The sequence below is a fragment of the Triturus cristatus genome, chromosome 8 (assembly GCF_964204655.1).
Source record: "Triturus cristatus chromosome 8, aTriCri1.1, whole genome shotgun sequence".
Taxonomy (NCBI): Eukaryota; Metazoa; Chordata; class Amphibia; order Caudata; family Salamandridae; genus Triturus; species Triturus cristatus.
The window spans coordinates 1,595,704,192-1,595,725,904 of record NC_140591.1 but is presented as its reverse complement, the minus strand read 5'-3'; the positions used below and the strand labels follow the sequence as shown (position 1 = coordinate 1,595,725,904).

At 47.5% G+C, this 21,713-nt stretch overlaps 1 protein-coding gene across 2 annotated transcripts in view; it reads left to right on the top strand.

Annotated features, from left to right (window-relative positions):
• The first annotated feature begins 11,504 nt into the window (after nucleotides 1-11,504).
• LOC146806281 (olfactory receptor 56A4-like) overlaps nucleotides 11,505-21,713 on the top strand; it is a 168,128-nt gene continuing 157,919 nt past the window's right edge. Inside the window, exon 1 of one of the 2 annotated variants that reach the window (XM_085620621.1) lies at nucleotides 11,505-11,780. The gene's annotated coding sequence lies outside the window, so the exon portion shown is untranslated. Of the gene's footprint in view, nucleotides 11,781-12,546; nucleotides 12,721-21,713 lie in introns of those variants that run through there. The other variant, XM_085620620.1, reaches the window with a different exon arrangement.

Here is a 21,713-nt window from a genome sequence, read left to right as displayed (position 1 = left end):
TAAGTTGTACATACTTAAACTTAGAAAAAACAGAGCCTATCTTAGCTCTTAGTAATTCCCAAGGGAGGATTCCTTCTGCATCCAACAAATCCGACAAGATGATAATGCCCGCTCTTTTGATTGGTGCAGCTAGACTGTCTTTAAGACAAAGTGATGTCCCGGGGGAATCCCATATATGTGCAAAATCTGAATAATATCTGATTCCCCATCTACATCTCACTTTATACCAGGTTTCCAGGGCAGCCTTGAGGACCTTCAGGCGTACTCGTTTAAAATATCTTGGGCCCCAAATTTATATAAAAAGCCTTCTCCATCTCCTCCACCCTCCATCATAGCCATCTCACCCAGCAGGCTTCCCCACGATATCTCCTCTGGTTTGTAGAGTAGCATCCGAACAGCTTTAAATTGGAATGCCACTGAGTACCATCCAATGTCTGGGAGAGCCAACCCTCCTTTGGTAAGCCTACGCCTCAGCTTCTTCCAAGAGAGCCTTACTCCTTTGTCTCCCCAAATAAAGCTCCCGATCTTACTTTGAATCTTGCGAATACTCATACTGGGGAAAACCAAGGAGACTGCATTAAACAAGTAGGTCAGCTTGGGGAGGATAACCATCTTCACCCAGTTAACCTTTCCGTAGATTGTCTGGGGAAGATTCCTCCATCTAGCAAAGAGGCGATCAATTTCCTTAGTGGTTTTATTCAAATTGATCAGGGGAATTTTATCCAGTTCTTTAACAATATAAATGCCCAGATATTTCAGCTCTTTGCTAGTAGTACCTTCCCATTGATCGATGTTCCAACACATCACCTCCGTTTTGGAAAAATTAGCTAAGTAACCTGAAATAGAGCCAAATTCTTCCAGGAGGGCTTCGACCCGTGGGATAGCCACCCCCGGATAACTGGTGTATAGTATTATATAGTCTGCATACAGGGCTAGCTTACATTGATAAAGTTGGGATTTGAAGGGATAAATTGAGTTGTCCAGTCAAATGGCTTGCGCTAACGGCTCTATGTAGATATTAAACAACAGAGGGGACATAACACAGTCCTGTCTTGTTCCCCTCTGGATATTAAAACTGGAGTTCAGCATACCGTTCAACAAGATCTTTGCAGAGGCTCCCTGTTAGCATTTTCTCAGAGTTTGAATGACAATGGGGCCAAAGCCCATTGCCCCAGTACCTCCCAGAAATACACCCAACAGACCCTATTAAATGCCTTGGCAGCATCTAAGGCAACTACTGTCAAGGGATCTGATCTTACCACGGCCAAGTCAATGTTGCCTATCAACAGTTGTGTCTGCTCCTAGATATATCTCTCTGTTACAAAGCCCTTCTGATCAATGTTAACCAGGTTAGGGACCAGTTTGGCCAATCTCCCTGCCAGGACGCAAACAAAGATCTTATAATCGGCATTCAGCAGGGAGATCGAGCGATAAGAATCAGCTTTTAGTGGGTCCTTTCCTGGCTTTAATATCAGTACAATGGTTGCTTCCTTCCAGGATCTGGGGACCTGGCCTGTTGGACTATATACTGAATTAAACAAGGTACCCAGTACCGGAGTCAATTAATCTGATAGGAGTTTGTAAACTTCATTTGGGAGTGCATCGATTCCTGATGCTTTATTGTTTTTAGGTTTCTTTATTTGATTTTTAATCTCTTCTGGGGTGAAGGGGGCATCTAGGAGATCATGGCTAGCTTCAGTTAAAGTTGACAAAGATTTACCCCTTAATCAGGTTTGCATTTGGTCTGGGGAGGGGGCCAAGTTCTCTTTATAAAGGTCCAAAAGGAGAGAGAGGAGGCAAGTTTGCATGCCCTCTACCCTGCTTGATTTTCCCCCGTTGTTATTTATTATCAATTCGTTAATGCTATTCTTTGAAAGGTCAACTCTAGCGTTCTAGGCCAGTAAAGCGCAGACCTTCTCACCATACTCAAAGTTTTGCATGCTCTTTATGAGCCATTGTGCCCTGCACTTCTGGTCAAGTTTACCCCTGAACTCCTGCCTAGCCTCCTCCGGATCTCCCTGAACTTGTGTCAACCTTCCTAGGCTCCCTTGACTGAGTTGATTCCTCTCAGCTTCTACTTGCAGGATTCTTCCCTCAATATCTTCAAGCTCCCAGGCCTCAGCCCGATTCTTGGAGCAAATAAGGCCTTGTAGCCTGCGCTCAGGTTGGCTTTAAAGGCGTCCCAGAAAAAATCCATGATCGTAGAACCGATATTTAGTTGGAAATATTCTAAGGAGGAAGATTTAATGGCACAGATAATTTCGGGGTCTAACAACATTGCTCCATTAAGCATCCATCTAGTTTGTAGCATATTGCTCTTCCTGAGATATGAAAATGACACTGGGGCATGAGATCCCCGTCAGACTATCCAGGACATATCTATTGGTTAGGATGTAATCAATCCTGGATGAGTGACGGTATTTTTTGCTATAGAACATGAACCCCTGAAGGTCTCCCCTCTTTGCCCTCCAGACGTCCACCAGATCCAGGTCGTGCAACAAGTATTTCATAGCTCGACAGATTCGGGGGGCAACTATATAATGACTCTTATTTGACCTATCTTTTAATGGATCAAGGATGACATTAAAATCTCCACCTATGATCAAAGGGGGAGTTGCCACAATTAATTTGGATTGCAGCTTGCAAATGTAGGTTGGATCGTCGACATTAGGTCCGCAGAAGGAGGCACAAACTAATTCTGAACCTCCAGAATCCAGCTGTGCCGTTATCCACCTCCCAGTCTTGTCAATCTACACAGATTTAATAGAACAAGAAGCCTCCTGCTTTATCAGAATTGCAACACACCTACTGTTGATCGTTTGCTGTGAGGAGCAATAACATTTTATCCAAGGGATTCTAAAGAATAATAAGCGACATTCTGCAAAACTCAAATGTGTCTCTTGCTCTTGTCGGAGACAAACCTGAGCAGGGGAAAGCTCTAAATATTTCAATATCAGCCTTTGTCTTAAACCATTTACATTCCAGGAAATAAGTTGACCTTACTATCCTTTGTAAAAGTTCCTGCCATCAGCTTACGAACCCTTTGCGCCGACTAGATAAACATATCTTAATATTCAGATGAGATGAGGTATATTTTTTTATTTTATCCATTGCTCCCCACCCCATGCACCCAACCCTCCCCCCACACCCTGTGAGCCTTCCCCCAATGAGGAACCCTCCCTTCCAATAGGCTAAGTCTATTCGACCACGGATCCCTCGGGTTTCCCAAAGATACGTTAACACTAATAGAGAATTCTAGTGGATTGATGCCTAGAAGCCCCCATATCTTCAACACCCTCCCTCTCTACCCTCATCTCAATTTTGATTTTGGGATAGCGGAGGAAGATGGCGGCCACTAGCTAAACAGCCACGGTCACACTCCCTCGGGCTCCGCATCGGGGATTGATACCAGAGGCCTGATATCCCCCCGGTAGCTTAAAATACCCTTTCCTCCTACCTCCTACCTTGGAGGCTGTTATGTGTGGCGAGATTTCTTTTTCTGACTCCGGTGGGCATGTGGCCCTGGATCCTTGTTGCAGCCCGATGGCGACTGGAGTCTGGCATTGGAAGGAAGCAGTGCAGGAGTGGAGACGTCAGGACTCCACCAGCTTCCTGCTCCGTCTCATCGGAGGCAGAGACAGCACCAGCACCTGCATTTACTCGAGCTCCTGGGTTAAAATTGATCGCGGAGAAGTTTTCAGGTGGCAGGAGGCAGGCCCCCAGGCGGTAGACCCCCATGTAGAGTGCTGGAGCTTTACTCTCTCCGAAGAAGGCAGCAAGGTGGGGCAGAGCAAAGGGAAGAGGGGTGTCTATTTTACTCCCAGGCTGTTTTAACGATAGCTCTACTGGCAGTGCCCTTTTTTCTTACTATAAGAGGGCATTTGCAATTACCAGGTTATCTGTGGGGCGAGAGGCACTCCCTTATTGTATGGAGACATGCGACGCAGCGAAAGTAGGTACTTCACCACCTAAAATCAGCAGATATACTCTGTGGGCTAGAGTGGCTCATTCTTCCCTCAATACGGACATCACCCAGCCTGTTTTGTCTCCCGAATCTCCCCCCATCTCTGAAGTCAGAGCATCCGTTAAGCAGTGTAAACAGAAAGTGGTCACAATGGACAACAGGACTATCATTAAAAGGAGAGAGGCCGGTAGGGGTATGGGAAAAGGTTGGGGCAAGAAATTGTCGCCCTTAAAGGTGAAAATTACTCCATCTCTGAAAACGTACTATAAAGTAATGTCTACTTCAACCGCAACTGCTGGCGAGCATTTAAAGAATGTCACCCAGGATAGCCATTTGGGAAGTGTGCATAGTCTACAGAGTCTCCCAGTAGCTGGTATAAGTATAAGTAAACCTTCGGACCAAACAAGTTTAGCCTTAGAACCTACGCTTACCACCTCGCGGAGTAACCTGAAGGGGCCAAACTTACCGGTGCCTCAGAGTAATCTAGTTGAGAGTTTAGATGGTTCATTGGCACTTGTAACAACTGTATCTGCAACTGCATCTGCGGTCCACCCTGCAGTGAGCCTTTCCAACAGATATTCCTCTTTGGAAATACAAGATACTCAGAAAGTTCAGCAGAAAGTCACTAAAGTCATAAGCGATACTACCACAGAGAACCATGTTGCTTCAGATTCTACAACTCACTCATTAGCATATTTATTACTTGCCATGAAGGACGAGATGACAAGCAGGTTTACTGTGTCAGAAACAAACTAGGCTGAGATGGCTAGCAGGTTTTCTGTGTCAGAAGCAAACCAGGCTGCCATTCAATCATCCTGCGAATGGTTGGCTCAGAAACTAGAAGAAGTCACCAAGAGGACAGATGTAATTGAGTCGGAGATTCCCAAACTTAAGGAAGCTATACATACCACCTCAGCGGATTTGGCAAAGTTATCAGCCCAAAACAAGGAACTGAAAGATGACCTTGAACATTTGGAAAACCATTCTAGGAAAAATAACTTAAGGCTCCTAAATATTCCTGAAGCCCTTGAGGGATCGGATATAAAGGGGTTTATGATCTCTTTATTAAAGGGAAAAGTTTTGAAGAACTCGCCTAGCATAGACCTAGTGCACGAGATTCAAAGGGTACACTGCGATCCTTTTAAGAGGAACCCTGGCAGGCAAAGATCCAGGAAGATATTGGTTAACTTTCTGTCATACTCTGTCAAGGAGTTAATTTTATCATCTGCTCTCAAGGAAGGCACTATGACATCTACATCTACATCGAGGGTCAAAACCCCTTCTCCTTCTCTATAAGATCTGATGTTTCACACATCACCGCAACAACACAGTGGGAGTTGGGGAAGAAACTCGAGGAGTTAAACAGTTTGGGGGCCAAGCCTCAGTTGAGGTTTCCTGCATTATTACACGTCATGTGGAACAATCATATGCACCAGTTCTGCACGACTGAGGACACTACCTTAAACCCTAAAACTCTACCCTACACTACTCAAACACCTCTGCACTACCCTAAACCATAAATCACGACCCCTGCACATCCCTCTCCTGACCCCCTGTCATGTCCCTACTCCCAAACACTACCTTTCACGACCTCCGACACTACTTTAAACCCAAAAACAAAAATAAACACTACAACATAAAAGACTACCACTGCACAACCCTAAAAAATACACAACCCACTTAGCTCTCTCTCCTCGTGGTCCCTCTCTTCCCCTTCATCCGTGGTTCCTCTCTTCTCCTGCTTAATGGGTCGTCATAATTACACGTCGTTGTTTGGAAACGGAAGCGCCTCCTTTTCCAAACAACGATGTAGATAGTCTGCAAAATAAAGTACTTTGCGAAGTAACGGTAAATGCTAAGTAGAAACATGCCTGCAAAGTTATAAATGCGTACTAATGGTAATGCATACTAGTGCCTGCTAAGTAAAGGTAGATTACCGAAAGAGTTTAAGAAAAAGTGGAGCAAATGCACAGAAGTAAAGGAAAGACACAGAAGGAGAGTGAAATGGGGGGATTGAAAAGATGGTAAAAACGAGCGAAACGGAGAGAAAAGCAGAGCGAAAGAAAGGAGACAGAGGTCCACTGGACCACCAGGGATGAGGCGCAGGTAAACCTGCAGGTGGAGGAGGGCCTCGAACACCAACACACGAGAGTGCAAGTGCAGGGGCAGGCCTCACTTAATGGTAGAGCTGCGAGGCAGAGGGAGCAATTTCACTGACAATGAGTGAGTGGTCTTGCTTCCCTTCAATGACATTGGAGACAATGCCAGCCTCTGTCCTGTTCCTATCCTTCTTTCCTTTCCCTAGTAGGGCAGCCCCAGTAAAGATCATTTGATTTACAAGACTGCCAATGTGTTACTTCCATCAAAACAGGAGATACTATTGCGTAACACTGTGCTTGGATTGGAACAGTTAACTATTGCACCAATAAGTGTTATATTATTGAGTGACTGCAAATGATGATTGATGATTCAAGTGATGGCAGACAGTGAGGGAGGGTGCTCAACTAATTAGTAAACCTGATTCTGATGATGTGCAAAGTTTGAGGCCTGATGAGTGATTTTGACTGAAGGCGATTGTCCCTAACACAGCTAGATTTGCAAGGTCCACTCCTTGCTGTATTTTTATTTTCTGGTTCTTCAGGGACCAGACCAGTCAGTTTAGTTAAAAAACACAAATCTACACAAAATGCTCAAATTATTTTTCTCTTCTTGCTCCTCAACAATAGTGCACTACATGTCTCTCCCTCTGAATCTCAACTAGGCCAGGAGGAAGTCAGACTGATGCATTGCTCAGAGTCAGGACTCAGAGCGGGACTACCTCAACAGCCAAAAGAAGTAAGTTATCTACCTCAAAGGGAAGCCAACATGATGGTGACTCTAAGAGGTCTACTCATTCTGTGGACTGGAGAGAGGTGCGTTGATTTTGGAAATGCTGCTGAGTAGTGTGTGTGATGGCTCAAATGTCAAACTCCTCTATTATGTAGCTGTGGTTGGTGGGGGGCCTCTTCAGCAAGACCTTGAACCTTCTGTTCAGGATACTGCTCTCCCTGCGAATAGCTCCACCATTAGTGCCCATGCCCAGCACCGCCACTGGCTGTGGTTCAAGGCCCTCTGCCTCACCCTGCTCCTGTCTCTTCTTCGGACTGCTTACGCTTTTTTAGCCGGTTCACTCAGCTTACTCTGTGCCTGTTTCCTCTTATTTCTTAAATTTTTCTCCATTTTTCTTTTGATTTATTTCCCCAGCTTTTCAGCCTCCTTATTCTGGCCATTTATTCCTGCTGCCCCCGCAGCCCCTCTTACTCCCATGTGTTCCTGCTCCCGCTTTTGCGTCCCAGCTGTCCCACCCTCCCTACTTAATGGAGGCCGATGCACAACCACTCAGTGGGTGCACAGATGGAGCACCAAAATTATGCAAGAGGCAAGCCCGTCTGCGCCTGTCCGAGACCGAACTGCGACCAGTGTCAGGGAACCCTAGTCCTCCGAACCACCAGCGCTACTGCTCCTTGGCTCTCTACAGGTAGATAGAGTCAGGTAGACTCCATCCCTGGTTCGTTAGCATGTCTTCTAGTTCTCATTAGAGTACTTCCTTCAGTGAGGGCCAGGCTCCTATCCGGTTGCAGGAATAGGGGATGGGGACGGGAGTGGTGGTGAGGGGGTGTGAAAAAAAGAAAGAAAAAAGGTACCTGATTTCTATGTCTCTCCTCCATCGTCTCTCCCGGCCAGAACAGGAAGCAGGAAGCACCAGGCTTCCCAGAGCCAATTACAATTCTGCAATGAAACTTTCTGATTGGTCTGAGCACTCACTGTGGATCGGCACTCAGACAGGCAGTGGGAGCCTGGACATGTTCTCCACCCAAGCTATAATGCAGCCTCGGTGGAGAACATGAAGAGTGTGTATTATTGTTTGGCCGGCCTGAGACGGCCAGACAAATGTTCATGCAAACTTGAAGTGGACAAACCACTCCTCCCCCTGCTCCTGTGTGAGCAGCCTAGCCCCACCCCACCCCGCCCGCAAAGCTGCTGCAGCAGGAAAAGACAAAATGATAATAAAATTAAGTTATTATCATTTTATGTTTCTTTTATTTCACTGCTGCAAGCAGTGGGATGACGCTCCTTCGCCTTAGTAGAGGATCTGCCACGGACTTCCTTTCATGGTAAGAAAAAACTGGGAACTTAAACGAAAAGGGGTAGTTTGGTTCCCACTTTTAGGCCTGGTTTCCACAGGTGATGCAGAGCTTAATTGTGAAAAAATATATGCAGGGACCCTTGTCAGGAGGCCACAGCAGCTTGCACCACCCTTCCCTCTACCAGCACTGCCAAAGACAGAACCAACACAACAACTTACTATCACATCCTTCCAGGTGTGACATTTCAAACTATTCCAGCACCCCAAAACTTTAAATGGCTTGGAGGAAGGTATTAGTCATTCTTAAGGTATATTGAATTGACAAACAACTTTTCTTGTGCTCATCTGTAAATTAGACAAACGGTGTCACCAAGTAGCATACCATCACAAGTGTTGGTGTTGACAATGAAATGCCGGTGCTGAGCACCAGAAACCACTGGCTCAAATGAAGTACTGTAGGGAGGTGGATCTATTGTCTAAGCATTCAGAATCAGTTTGGGTGGGTTTCCTTTCAAATATTACCTTCTGGTTCCAATGTGGTGGGTCTCACTTCAGGTAGGAGTGCTGCTCACAACAGGCAGGAGCATTCAGAACTGGAGCACAATGACATGTGAGCTTTTTGGACCTGGCTACCATCTGCCTTTTCGAAGCGGTAATCAGAAAGAGGAAAATCGCAGGCCCTTCCTGGAAACCACTTCATCCTGAACTACAGAACTGCAGTTCCACCCCTCATCCATTCCACCTACCAAATGGCAGTGCACACAAAGGAATGGCCAGTAGCCCTTTGCTAACAGGCTCCTCATTGAATTTCCATGGGCATGCCTGTCTTCACCCTTCCTCACTTCAGAGTCTGGGTTTCCACTCTCCAGCCACAGGGTTGGCGGTGATATATTTCCATGAGTTGTCCTCATCACAGAAAGCAAGTTCTCATCGTTTTTTTTTGTTTATTTATTTTTTAGAGTTTTTTTTATAGCAGGAACTAGACTCGAACATATCAGGTATCAGAGCTCTTTACATTAGCACCTGTTGCCTTGCAGACTGACACATTCATTTTTGATAGGCACAGGGAGATGAAGTGATTTGCCCAGAATCACAGGATGTTGAGCGTCGTTGCCGAGACTCTAACCCAGTTCCTCAGCTTCGAGGTGGACCCTCCACCCCTAAAGATCCATTGTCTCCACTGTGCGGAATTGATGGGCAGTCCACCACGAGAGAACTCTTTTTCTAATGCTGATGCTTTATATCACCGATATTAGTGATATATATGCTTCTTATTACCGAACATCATTGTGTTTATCTCCAGCCACGTTTGCACACCCGTGTCATCCCGAGGCCTTCTGGCCTATTAATCCTCCTCTTCAGCTTGGCACCTCCAGGTTAGAATTCACACAAGGCAGCTCAAATCCCAGCACTGTGCTCTGTCTGCCTCTCTTCAAGGTTATTTCCATCCTTCTCTCAATAAATCTGTGCACCTGCGAACTCCCTCTAAGTTTGGGTTTTTGTCTCACGGAACTTTTACAAAAGTGCAGAAGGGGTTAGCATTAGATGCTCAATTTAGTGGGGAGGCCAGTGGTCGAGGTGGGCGGGAACGGCAGGGCACGGCGTGCCCCTACTTCTTTCATTCTATAGCTTCCGTTCCCCAACTTTTTTATTTTGAACATGCGTCAAGGGACGTCAGAAATATCCAAGGCCTGCAGAGAAGGCTGGCATTAGTGGCTGTTAGGGGAAAGGCGGGGAGCAGAGAAGGAAAAGAAAGGTCTCCGTCTCTTTCTTTCTGCCCAGTCGAGACAAGGAAGGTGTCCGCTTCTGCTCTGCCGCTGGCAGCTGCCCCCCCACCCACCCTCTATCTTACTCCTATTCCCTCTCTGCCTGTCTAACTCCTCCTCACTTACCAAAAATCATGACTCAAGCAATGGTTCTCACCCTCTCTTTCTTCCTGTCGTTCATTTGTTCGCCTGTGAAATGGATGCAAAAAAGAAAACTTTTGCTGGAAATGCCGTTTTTAAATTTTTCTATTCCAAAGTGAAGCCTCGGAAATAAAAGGTTCATAAAATGAAAAGTCAATAAAAAAAACAAGACGGAGTTCTTAAAGTGGCCAGATTGGTTTTATTCAAACCCCAAAAACATTAGTGTCACTTTACTGAGTTTGCCAGTGAAGCGCTGTTTTCCCCAGTGGGGAAGTGCGCCAAACCTGGAGATACTGCAATACCTGGTTGATGGGTGGATTGGAAAACTAGGGGGCATATCAACAACAACCGGCGATAATTATCGCAAAGCGCACTTAGCGCTTGGATAATTATCGCTGGCTAGCGCGAATTTTTATCGCTGAGATAGCGTGCTATTAGCAACGCTTATCTCAATAGCGATAAAAATCTACACGCTAACAGGCTAACGTGAAACCCAGCGATAATCACACGTTACCTTGTTGATAGGGACAGGCAAACTTAGCCATGATATCCTCCTTCCATAGGATATCATGGCTGAGTCTGAAAATTAGCAGACGTAAAAAAAGCAGCGTTAACCGCGGTTAGCGCTGCTTTTTTTGTCTCTAACAGGGTTAGCGACATTCTTGATAATAGGAGAAATGTCGCTTAGCGACATTTCTCCTATTATTTTACTCTGGAACGCCCCCTTTGCATCTCATTAGAGATGCAAGGGGAAGCGTAGAGTAAAAGGGTGCTAACATGCAAATTTGCATGTTAGCACCCTGTTGTTGATAGGGCGCTAGTTTTATCTTTGCTTTTTTGGCTTTTAAAGCCAAAAAAGCAGAGATAAAGCCCTTGTTGATATGCCCCAAAATGTGTACGGCGGCTTTGTGTTCACGAATGTGGTCTTTTTAAACCATACTGCTTACGTTTTGTAAGCATATAAAGCAGTGGACATTGAAATGGGTCCTTTCTGAGCCCTATATCTTTCAGGCAGAAGCACTCACTGATTTCTGAATAGTGAATGTAAAAGCGTTAAGTTCACCATGTTGTTCCTGCTTACATTTCACATGCTTTATTTAATCTTTCATTCCCTACGAGTGTTTCCGGGAGGCGTACGACTGTCCCGCTGGGTGATTTATTTTTACAAAACTGACATGTTTTAGGCTTCATACAGCTTAAAGATAAGTTTTCTTTCACAACAGTTAACGGATACAAATGTGGCTGCTTCGTAATTAATTTTATTTACTTTTGTGACTACACATGTTTAAAGGAAGTATGTAGAATCGTGTTAAGCTGTTAATCAACAGTAGTTTCAAGTTTAGATCGTAGTTTATTCAGCAATACCAAAATGAAGTCCTGAATCGTACAAGTTGCTCTCAATACAAGAATGTTGCTTGGATGTGCGTTTGCAACATGCATAGCATTAATTACTCCCACATGTGTTTTGACATAGCTAATCTCGCACAGTGACGAAACTGGCTCTTGGCTTCATTGTCTAAACGAGTCACAGGAGGGCTGGAGCGGGCCCCTGCTCCGGACCCCGGAGCATCTCACGCCGAGGGAGGGAGGGGGCTTCCAAAGTAATAAAGGCTGCTGCGGGCTTCGGCGGAGGAGATTCTGAGCTCGGAGCGGCGGCTGTTACTGGACCAGGCGGGAGTACCCATCGGGGCAGGCCGGTCTGGAGAGGGAGTACCGATCGGGGCAGGCCGGTCTGGAGAGGGAGTACCTATCGGGGCAGGCCGCTCTGCAGCAGGGCACGCGCGTAAGTAAAACAGGTCCATCGTTAATACTAAAATATTTTCGGAGCAATAAAATAAAATGTCGATTAAAGGGTCGCTGGGATTTGCTGTTGTACTGACCATGCATTAAAATCATTCAGACACCACTGTTCTGGCTCTTTTATACTCGTGTGTCTTTTGCCTCCGCTTGTTCCGAATTGCTTCTACTCAATCGAACAATTTTCTAGATTGCTTGTTTACTGCTACCCTGTGCTTACACTCATGCGCGTCTGTGTACAGATATCTGTTTGAATTTGTGTTGGTTCCACTCTATCCATGTTTTAATACCCCATGTTCTGAAACACAAGTATACATTCCGAAGTAGGCAGACTTACAGAATCATGCTCCGATGGTTCACAGCCACAGGGCTCTGTGTTGATCATTCATTTACTTTGCTTTTTGAGGGGTGCCATATTATTTCAGGGGCTCCATCCGTCTGCAGAATCTGTGCACAGTTTACCTGCAGACGGTGCTGCGGAGGCGCCAGTGACGACTCAGCCATTAACATTGAGCCCCAGTGCTTAATTTGGGCCGGTGCTTTCCGGTGCTTAGCACCGACATTTATTTTTCAGGGCCGGGTCTACACCCGAGTGTCAATGTTTTCTAACTGGACTGCATTTCCCAGAGTGCACTTGGTGGGAGCACTATGCAAGCTTGTTTGAAAGAATACCTTGCACCTGGGGCAGCGCGTGGAGCTCCTACGCACACCTGCGGTTTCTGCGCGGTTGTGGCTTTCGATTGGCGGGTGGGCAGGCAGGTGAGGCTCGTGAGCTAATTGCGGGTTCTGAAAGAGCCAGGGGTTGGCACTGAGAGCGATTATCCGAATTGTTGCACATTTGAGAATGCAGATAAGGGTCAAGCCCTCCGGAAACGCTGACCTCTGGTGTCTCTGAAACAGCGTTGGAGTCGCGTACAGAAAACTGGGTGAGTGCAGTCTGTTTATGGCGAGCAATGGATTGATATACAGAGTGCGCGGGGGCTTTATTTTTGTTCTGTAGAAACGTGGTGGCAGAAAGTGTGTAATAATGTGTTAGCCTACTCCGATAGGGTCAGAAAATACGCCACTCCTCCTCCCAGTGCCTAATTTGAACTGGTGGGGCCCACCGGCATTTATTTTCTCTCATCGGATTTTGGCCCATTTAAAGAAACTGAAAACGTACACGGCGAGCAGAAGGAGGGAGAGAGACGGAAAAAGTGTGACAGATGTGGTGCAATTCGCAGTAAAAATCGACATTCCAACCTGAAGGGTTTAAGGTGTCTCGGGTGCGCTAAGCCCTAATGACCGTGCGCTGCACAAGAGAGTGGAAAAAGGGCTCACACAGACCGGCACTGCACTAGTGAGTGGGAGGATGGCTCATACTGACCGGCGCTGCATAAGTAAGCGGGAGGGCTCACACAAACCGGCACTGCACCAGTGAGTGAGAGGATGGCTCATACTGACCCACGCTGCACCAGTGAGTGGGACGATGGCTCACACTGACCTGCACATGAGAGTGGAAAAGGGCTCACACTGACCGGCGCTGCACCAGTGAGTGGGAGGATGGCTCATACTGACCGGCGCTGCATAAGTAAGCGGGAGGGCTCACACTGACCGGCGCTGCAGAAGTGAGTGGGAGGATGGCTCATACTGACCGGCGCTGCATAAGTAAGCGGGAGGGCTCACACTGACCTGTGCTGCAGAAGTGAGTGGGAGGATCACTCATACTGACCGGCGCTGCATACGTAAGCAGGAGGGCTCACACTGACCGGCGCTGCAGAAGTGAGTGGGAGGATGGCTCATACTGACCGGCGCTGCATAAGTAAGCGGGAGGGCTCACACTGACCGGCACTGCAGAAGTGAATAGGAGGAGGGCTCACACTGACCGGCGCTGCACCAGTGAGTGGGAGGATGGCTCATACTGACCGGCGCTGCATAAGTAAGCAGGAGGGCTCACACTGACCGGCGCTGCAGAAGTGAGTGGGAGGATGGCTCATACTGACCGGCGCTGCATAAGTAAGCGGGAGGGCTCACACTGACCGGCGCTGCAGAAGTGAATAGGAGGAGGGCTCACACTGAACGGCGCTGCACCAGTGAGTGGGACAATGGCTCATACTGACCGGCGCTGCACCAGTGAGTGGGACAATGGCTCATACTGACCGGCGCTGCATAAGTAAGTGGGAGGGCTCACACTGACCGGCACTGCACCAGTGAGTGGTACGATGGCTCATACTGACCGGCGCTGCATAAGTAAGTGGGAGGGCTCACACTGACCGGCACTGCACCAGTGAGTGGTACGATGGCTCTTACTGACCGGCACTGCATAAGTAAGCGAGAGGGCTCAAACTGACTGGCGCTGCATAATTAAGTGGGAGGGCTCACACTGACCTGCGCTGCAGAAGTGAGTGGGAGGAGGGCTGAGACTGACCGGTGCTGCACCAGTGAGTGGGAGGATGGCTCATACTGACCGGCGCAGCATAAGTAAGTGGGAGGGCTCATATGGCCTGGTACTTGCCTAAGACCCCTTTTAACAAAGACACCCACAAATCCACCCTTGGATGGAGGGGTACCCCCCTCCCTCCCCCCAGGGCAAGCATTTCAAACCACACTGTTCTTGGATTAGGGGGAGTGACACCCTGGCCGTATTTATTACATATTAAAAACAGTGATTATTAATTTTTCTTATATACAGTTTATGCAGAAAGTCCAGATACATTGATAGATACATGTCACTTGTCTAGCCTTAACCTGCTCTAATGCAAATTCCACTCCTAACGTAATCTACAAATGTAGATACTTTACTTTCTGTATGTCCCCTCTAGAGCCTACGGCAAGGTCAATGAGTGGCAGCCCCACATTCCGGTAAACTACAAATATTACTCCACCAGCGTAAGCTTGCGTAGGTGGGACAGCTTATCGGACGGTTACTTTCCCCGGGGACCCCCCTATGCCCTAAGCCTTAAACTTCATAACGGGGGCACTGGTAGCCCCAGATCCCGGTAGAACTACAAATACTGCTCCACCAGAGTAAGCTTGAGTAGGGGGTACAGCTTATCGGATGGATACATTCCCCTGGGCCCCCCTACACCCTAAGCCTTAAACTCCACAAACGTAGGCTGCAATTCTGCATACTTGCGCCCTGATGCCCATGCGCGTGCGAGGGTGGCCACTGGCCTACTGGAAAGAGTGAATCCCCTGGCCCCCGCACCCCGACAGCCTACTGCCCCTGGAGTTACATGGTGCTGGCCACTAAGGGCCGAAGACTATGCTTAACAATCATGACCTTACACAGGCCAGCATAGTTGCCCGACTATCTGGCCTCCCCCTGAGCTCACTAGGAGGTCATGACCTGCGTCTTGTGCCCTCCTACCATGCTAAGATGCCCTCCATTAATGGCTGATTCCCTTTGGATGATAAGTGAACCCCGTCTTGCAAAAAGAACTGATCATCCCAGTCGTACCCATGTCCTATTGACTTCAGTTTTGAGTTCCTGAACAGCTAATCAAACTTATTATTGTTCCGCTTTACCGCGTGATTCAGCGCTCGTCCTGACTCACCCCCTCTCCATTGGAACCTTGGGGTCATGTGAGACCAGACAATCCTAGCATCGGGGCACCGCTTCGCCTACCATCCCACCTCAGTGAGAAGTTCCTCCACTAAAACCCTTCGTCCCAGGCGAGCCTGGTTGTTACCCCCTAGGTGCAGGATCCAGATTGCTGGTGGTCCCTTACTTTCTTTTGAAGCGCGGTTCACCAGCTCCCTGAATTATCCCACGCACGGTCCGCCCTGACCATGAAACTCTATTCTTGTTCCCAACTTACGCACCGTGGCCTCGCGAGCTCCTGTGCTTCTCTTTCATGGGCTATTGACCGCCGTCTCCTTGAGTATCCCCCCATTGTGATGGTGGACCGATGCAGACTTCTCCCCTGAGTCACAGGATGAAGAAGCTGCAAGCAAACGTGAAAATAGAACATGCGTCAGTGTATTGCCCTACTGACAGGCTAAAAAACCTACACTACTGCACATGATACTATGCAACGGTGTACTGCTGCAAACTTCTCCCTGAGTCCCAGGATAAAGAAACCTGCAATTCACACGAAGCGGAACCAGTGGGCTAGAGCATGTGCAGCCGCACATAGCGCTTATAGCAGTCAGGGGACCACCTACCGAATCTTCTTCACCTGCCCCCCCCCCCCCTAGTCCCACTGCCATCCAACCTGGCATCTTGGATGGCCAGACCCATGATTCTTTTGAGCTGAAAGATAGTGAGGAGTGAGCCATAGCCAGGCAGCAGAAGTGGCTCTGCCATGGCCCACGTCCGCTGTGCCATAAAGGCCTCCAGTCTGGCAACGGGGCATAAATAAAAAAAATAATAATAAATTAAGCACGATACTTATTCCTGTAATGCACTTTCAAACTGCCTGTAGCATGGTCTGACACAAATATGATATTAATGCAGCGCATCCACGAACTGTGCAGGGCGTGCCAGCTCGGACACTCCAGCTCGTGTCCTTTATCACTTGTGCGCTAATAACGCGTCCAACGAAGACGCACAGAAACGACACCTTATACCAGAAAAATAGATTTCCCGTTTAAAGAATAGAGGCTTCGCTCTGCAGCGCTGGTGCACAGCACACGATGTTCATTCAACAGAGACACACTGAGAACAGGTATTTATTGAAGCTGCGTCACTTCAGGGTGAAAGGCAGCGCACTGCGTCAACTGTAAACAGTAAGATGCACGGCGGACCATCCCATGAATGTGACCACAGAACATCCCCGCAGAGATGGTCTCTTCCTGTATAAGGCACTGAAAGGGGATACTTCTACTACTAAGCTGGTTGAGATACACGCCAGGCCATAGAGTATTGGCATCCTATAGTCAGCAGAGGCCGGGTTCCATAGAATGAGCTCCCACAGAGGGCACAGCAGCAGGCTTCATCCAACCGCAGCAGAGAAGAGGGGGCGACTCTAAAACTTGTAATCTTTCGAGATTCGAAGAGAAGGCCGACAGTTCTTTCCTTCAAGCAGAGACAGATAAAAGGAGGGTGAGTTTTCCAAATTCCAAGAGACAGATTTAAACCCTTTCTTACACAACGTACAAGATAACACAGCACGCTCACGGCAGAGCCGTGATTCAAAGGCGTCGTGTTGAAACGTTGAACGCGTTTCACTGTCACGGTGAGGGACTGCTGGAGAGAGAAAAGTGAAACGGTGAAGGGTTGAAAACCTGTTTAAACACAAGCCAGTATCCAGGGCAGAGGTTTATTGTCGCGATATCATGAAAAAATCACGACAGATATGTATTATAATGTAAAGTATGATGAATAGGCTTTGAAGCAAACTCTAAACACACCCTGCAGATAGAAGGGCCACAAACCATCCAAAATACCAGGCAAAGAAGTGGCCTGAAAGAACCTATCTGTATAATAGGCATGGAGACGAGTGACCCTCGTCACTGTGGCCCCAACTCACATAAGTGCAACAGTGCAACAAGATGGAACATGTACTGCCCTGACAGATTCAACAGAGCCGGGGCAAGAGTGCCCGCCTCCTACAGGACGAGTAATGCTTGTGGTGAGAGGGGGTGTAATGGAGACTCCGCACAGACTGCAACTTCCTTTGCACTTAAGGAACTTTTTTACAAGATTATGAAAAAGATAAGCAAATACTTCTGAACTGTCAGTTGTGCAAGTTTTGTGCAACGACACGCTCAGAAACAAAATTGTGCTTATGCCTCAAAAGGTGTGTGTATGTATGTACTATTCTCTCAGCTGTGTCAGTGGCTATGGCTCAGCTGCTTGGCTCTGGGATATCAGTGTTTAGTTCTGTGCATCTCTGTGCATTTTGTGTGCACTGAGGAGGAGTGCACCTGTGCAGAAGCAGGTATGACTCCCAGAAAAATATGCAAATGGTGTTCATCATGGAGGCAGTCATGAAAACATGTATGAGGACAGGAAGTAGTTACTCATACATGTAGTAAAAGTGCAAATAGTGTAAAGCCATTTCCACCGACACAAATTGTATATGACTATTCACATTTTATTCCCCTTTTGTTCCCATTTTTGATGTGTTGTTGCCAATTTACAAGTAATATAAGCGTTTGTAAAAAGTACTACAGGAGTAAAGCTTGACTTACTCCAAAATGCCTTTGTGATGGCTCCCGTTATCAGGATCCTCTTTCGCTGTATCTAATCGAATGGTGCCCTGACTACCACAGCCACCGGCGTGAAGATAATTGAGGGGGCCCCCCTGCAAGGTACGTGGAGGGGCGCCCTCCGGACTCTTATCAGGAGCTCCCCGGCCGAAGTGCAGTGCTGAGGGGGCCCCCTGGAGCTTGGGGGGGCCCCCGCACTGCGGGGGATGCGGGGGCCTGTGTTACGCCCCTGACCACAGCAGTAGGAGCTGTGTGCACTGACGTCGCTCGACGCTGCCCTGTAACAATGTTTAGCTTCATTTCAATTCTGGACGTAAATATGAGACCAAGCGCATACATTGCTTTGTTATTCAGGTTATGTAAAAAGTACGGGGAAAGACAGAGGGGGTCCTACAGTCACTTTGATGGCTGTCAGTCCTGCCTGCTTGACTGATAGCCGTGCGAACCCCTCCTTCCCCCCCATGGGCGAGTTAACACAACGGACAGCCCACATCAAGCAAAGAGTGTCCATAACTGGCGATTCTAATAGCCACGCAGGCTCTATCGTGGCTTTTTATTAAAGATGAATCCAAGCCACTATGAATCCTTTAAGTGTATGGGGAGAAGTCGAGGCTCCGAGGAAGCAGCACATTGGAACTCATAACAGGCGCGTGACACGTCTTGTCTTTCTCTGACTCTTGATTCTGGACCTTAAAAAACATTCAAGGTTGTGGTCCCTTGTAAAAATCTTCAATAAATACATTAAAAGAAGACTTTATGTCTCTTGAACGCCAGATGTCCACGCGATTAGGATTATAACATGTCGGATTTGCACGCCGAGACTGACTCGAGTCCATTCTAGTTCAGTTGAACAGGACCCTGCCACTGTGGTGCTGAGGTCTGCTTGTTCCTGTACCTCTTTTGAGTGTATTCCTCTTACTAGAATTCATTCATGTGTGTTTACTTTGATGGAATGTGCTTGTGAGTGGGGTTCACGTTGTTTGAAAATACTTTGAGTGTCACATAAAAAGGATGAGGTTACCTCTTGAAGCCTAGAATAACCTGGGTCCTAGCCTGGTCTGGTGGCTGGGTCCTAACTGGGGCTGGTTTGTAACCGGGTCTGGTGCCTGGGTCCTAAGCGGGGCTGGTGGCTAGGTCCTAACTGGGGCTTGTGCCTGGGTCCTAACCGGCGCTGGTGGCTGGGTCCTAACCGGGGCTGGGTCCTAACTGGGGCTGGTGGCCGGGTCCTAACTGGCACTTGTGCCTGGGTCCGAACCGGGTCTGGTGGCTGGGTCCTAACTGAGGCAGATTGCTGGGTCCTAACCAGGACTTGAGGCTAGGTCCTAACTGGGGCTGGTGGCTGGATCCTAACCGGGGCTGGTGGCTGGGTCCTGACCAGGGCTGGTGGCTGGATCCTAACCGGGGCTGGTGGCCGGGTCCTAACTGGCACTTGTGCCTGAGTCCTAACCGGGTCCGGTGGCTGGGTCCTTACCGGGGCTGGTGGGCGGGTCCTAACCTGGGCTGGGGGCCGGGTCGTAACTGGGCCTGGTGACCGGGTCCTAATCGGGTCTGGTGGCTGGGTCCTAACTGGGGCTGGTGGCTGGGTCCTAACTGGGGCAGATTGCTGGGTCCTAACCAAGACTTGAGGCTAGGTCCTAACCAGGTCTGGTGGCTGGGTCGTAACTGGGGCTGGTGGTTTGGTCGTAACTGGTTCTGGTGGCTTAGTGGACAAATGCCTCCACTGGAGGGGCCTGTGTTTGACCTCATGATCACAGGTTCAAATTCTGGTGGGTCCAGTCAGCCTTTCATCCTTCTGAGGCCGATAAAATGAGTGCCATTGAATTGAGTAACAATACACATCTATTATTCAGCGCCAAGATACCCTTTGGTGAACGTGCGTTTAACAAGTACACGTTACGTTTTGTTGAATGATGCATGTTTGCACGTGTGCAAGAGCTTAGACCCCTGTTTACCTGCACAGTTTGGGCTAACTGGTTAGATGGTCGTGGGCCCCCTCAAATCACAGGTTCCATTTCCTAAACAAATCAGTTTAGCATGTTTTCTTTAGTATTTAATATCTTAGTTCCTCGGAGAGAAAGAAAAAGATCTCTCTTGATTCGTTTAGTGAATGTGCATCTCTGCTGTGGGGAGAGCACAGGTGAAACCGTGTGCACTTATGTCTGCACTGTGATGCTAAAATCCTCAGATGAGTGCACAGTGAGTGTACATACTCTTGTTGTAGTTCCATTTATATAGCGCTTACTACCCTTGAAGAACCTTTGAGGCACTTTACTCCAGGCAACACCACGCTGCTCCAGATCCCCTGGTTAGAGATGAATGCAGCAGTCATTGGTTTTTGTTGGTCTTGGGGTTAATTCTGCGCTCTGAGGGAGACCACTCCATGCATTTACGCCAGTATGTTTTCAATGGAGTAAATTGGTCGCAGGTAAGTCTTATCATTAGTGGGGAGGTCCGTGTGATTGTGCAGCTGGTTGGGGATATTATGGAAGGAGCTAGATGAGATTGGGGTTTGATAGTTTTCAGCGTGTGATTTTCAAAGGGACTGGGCTATGTTCTTTGAGATGAGGTGGGGACAATGTGCAGAAACACAATAATAGAGATTAATGAAAAGATGCAGTTGACTTAGAGGAGCTGTACTCAGGGAGATAAAGCATGCAGAGGAGGGGAAGCAAAGAGAGAGGGGTCCCCAAGGTCAAAATGTTCATGCAAGGTTTTAGGGGCATTGTGTGGGCTCCTGAGAGAGTAAACCCTCTGAGGAGGTAACCCTGTAAAAAGGAACATTGGGCCACATGTACATTGGTAAGTAATTTGCAATTACCTAATAAGATATTTTTGTGATTCGCTATTAGCTAATTGCAAGCACCTATGTACTAATGTGTCGTAAGCACATTTATTGATTCCTAATGGGGTTTCAACTGACCTGACTCATTAATATTCATGAGGTAGGTCGCACTTTGAGACCCATTGGAAATCGCTAATAACACAGAGCTAGTGGCCTGTGTTTGCTTTTAAATAAAGCAACTTTTTTTTTAATGCATACTTTTCTCCTTAAAGGAAACGTGTTTAAAACAAAAACATTTTCTTTTCATTTTATGTGTAGACACAGGACGACTGCCTGCTCTTAAAAAACATTTTCGCATACATTCCTCTGGGGACCCCTTACCATCTGCAAATGGGTTTCTTTAAGTTGGTGGTAAAATGCAAATATTTTGCGACCACATTTCTGTTGCAAAGCATTCCAACACACCACTGTGACTTGCTATTAGGAAGGGACAACCTCACAAGGCCCCTTCCTAATACAGAATTGCAAACCCATTTTGCGATTCAGTAAAAGGTTACCAAATCACGAAATGGGACTTTGTACAGAGAAAAATGCAAATCAGGCCATTTATGACCTGAAAAAGCTATGCCTGTGTCAATTTTAGTTATTAGCATACGGGATTGTAAAATATTAGGTACTTTTGGAGAGGCCCTTATAAAGGTGCCACATGATGGGGGGTGAGGATATCTCCCCAGAGAGGGAAAGTGTAGAGCCTGCATTCCCGTAGCTGGAAGAGGAGACAAAGACCATAAACTGAGGAGGATGAGGCCAGGCTACCTTCAGAAATTCCTAGAGGATTCTGGCATGGGACCAGCTCTACTGGACCTAAAATGGGCAACCTTTCTGGCCATATAAGATCTATATGAGCTCGATGTCACAATACATGTGCATTCACAGTGCAGGCAAAACCAGAATCAAATGCACATTTAGATTTTAAAGGAGTGTCTGTCTAGGAAGGCATGA